Genomic DNA, 2,378 nt, shown 5'->3' on the forward strand with positions numbered 1-2,378 from the left:
GCCGGGCTCGGACACCAGGTCTACCCGCCGGGCCCGAACACCAGGTCGACCCGCCTAACCCGAACGCCAGGTCTACCCGCCGGGCTCGGACACCAGGTCTACCCGCCGGGCCCGGACACCAGGTCTACCCGCCATGCTCGGACACCAGGTCTACCCGCCGGGCTCGGACACCAGGTCTACTCGCCATGCTCGGACACCAGGTCTACCCGCCGGGCTCGGACACCAGGTCTACCCGCCGGGCTCGGACACCAGGTCTACCCGCCGGGCTCGGACACCAGGTCTACCCGCCGGGCTCGGACACCAGGTCTACCCGCCATGCTCGGACAACAGGTCTACCCGCCGGGCTCGGACAAGAGGTCTACCCGCCGGGCTCGGACAAGAGGTCTACCCGCCGGGCTCGGACAAGAGGTCTACCCGCCGGGCTCGGACAACAGGTCTACCCGCCGGGCTCGGACAACAGGTCTACCCGCCGGGCTCGGACAACAGGTCTACCCGCCGGGCTCGGACAACAGGTCTACCCGCCGGGCTCCGAGAGCAGCTGTACCCACCGGCACCCCCGCCGCCGAGCCCAGTCGGCCGCCGCCCTGCCACCTTAAGAGAGTCCCAGCTACTCCCCCTCTGGACCCGCGCCGCGGACAACGCCCTCTCTTTCCCACTCGGAGCCCCGGGCAGGAACGGCGGCGCCTCGGCACCCGCCGAGGGCCTCGGCTAAGCGCTCGGAACCCGCTCCAGCCACCCGACTCGGAGAGCGGCTCGAGCCGACGAGCCCGGACCACAGGTCTACCCGCTGCACCGGGACACCAGGTCTACCCGCCGGCTTCGGACCAGGGGTCTACCCGCCGGGCACGGACGACAACTCTACCCGCTGCGCACCTCTGCGGCCGAGCCGAGGCGGCGGCAGCCGTGCCACCCGGGCAGAGTCCCGGTTGCTCCCCCCGTTTCCCCGCCCCGCAGAGAACGTCTCTTCTTTCACCCTCGGGGCAGGGGAAAGGCTGCTACGCTCGGAGCGCCGGGCAGAAAGCGCAGCGCTAAGCCCCGAGACCGGCTCTAGCCGCTACTCTCGGACATCGGCTCTTCCCGGCGGCGCCGAGGCGGCCGAGCCCGGTCGGCCGCAGCCGTGCCGCCTAAAGAGAGTCCCAGTTACTCCCCCGGCTTCCCCGCCCCGCAGAGAACGTTTCTTCTTTCAGCCTCGGGGCAGGGGAAAGCCTTAACGCCGGAGAGGAAGTCTGCCGCAAAGGGCCACGGGAGATGGAGTCCCCGCAACGAGCCCCCCGGGAGAGTACTGGACGGAGCATGCGCGCTGGAAGGACTCGCTAAGAACTGTGGGAAATCGGGGAGGTCGGGGCAGGGCCGGAAGGGCACGCCGGCGCGCCGACCGACGGATCGAGCGGTCGCACGCCGTCTGCTCGCTCCGTGAATTCGGTGCCACGCTCGGAGCACCGGCCGGAAACGGCAGCGCTTCGGCGCCGGCCGAGGGCCCTCGCCGAGCCCTCGGAGCGGCTCTAGCTGCCGGACCTGGACAGGAGCTCTACCCACGGGGCTCGGAGACCGGGTCCACTCGCCGCCGGGCGGCGGCGCCGCTCCGGCTCTAAGTCCGCCGGTCGGCGGGAAAAGGTCTACCCGCATCCGGGCCGGCCGGCGGCGCCGCTCCGGCTCTAAGTCCGCCGGCCGGCGGGAACACGTCTACCCGCGACCGGGCCGGGCGGCGGCGCCGCTCCGGCTCTAAGTCCGCCGGTCGGCGGGAACACGTCTACCCGCATCCGGGCCGGGCGGCGGCGCCGCCCCGGCTCTAAGTCCGCCGGTCGGCGGGAACAGGTCTACCCGCATCCGGGCCGGGCGGCGGCGCCGCTCCGGCTCTAAGTCCGCCGGTCGGCGGGAACACGTCTACCCGCATCCGGGCCGGGCGGCGGCGCCGCTCCGGCTCTAAGTCCGCCGGTCGGCGGGAACACGTCTACCCGCATCCGGGCCGGGCGGCGGCGCCGCTCCGGCTCTAAGTCCGCCGGTCGGCGGGAACAGGTCTACCCGCATCCGGGCCGGGCGGCGGCGCCGCCGCTCCGGCTCTAAGTCCGGCGGCCGGCGGGAACAGGTCTACCCGCATCCGGGCCGGGCGGCGGCGCCGCCGCTCCGGCTCTAAGTCCGCCGGTCGGCGGGAACAGGTCTACCCGCATCCGGGCCGGGCGGCGGCGCCGCTCCGGCTCTAAGTCCGGCGGCCGGCGGGAACAGGTCTACCCGCATCCGGGCCGGGCGGCGGCGCCGCTCCGGCTCTAAGTCCGGCGGCCGGCGGGAACAGGTCTACCCGCATCCGGGCCGGGCGGCGGCGCCGCCGCTCCGGCTCTAAGTCCGCCGGTCGGCGGGAACACGTCTACCCGCATCCGGGC

This window comes from Pseudopipra pipra, unplaced genomic scaffold (genome assembly GCF_036250125.1).
Source record: "Pseudopipra pipra isolate bDixPip1 unplaced genomic scaffold, bDixPip1.hap1 HAP1_SCAFFOLD_236, whole genome shotgun sequence".
Taxonomy (NCBI): domain Eukaryota; kingdom Metazoa; phylum Chordata; class Aves; order Passeriformes; family Pipridae; genus Pseudopipra; species Pseudopipra pipra.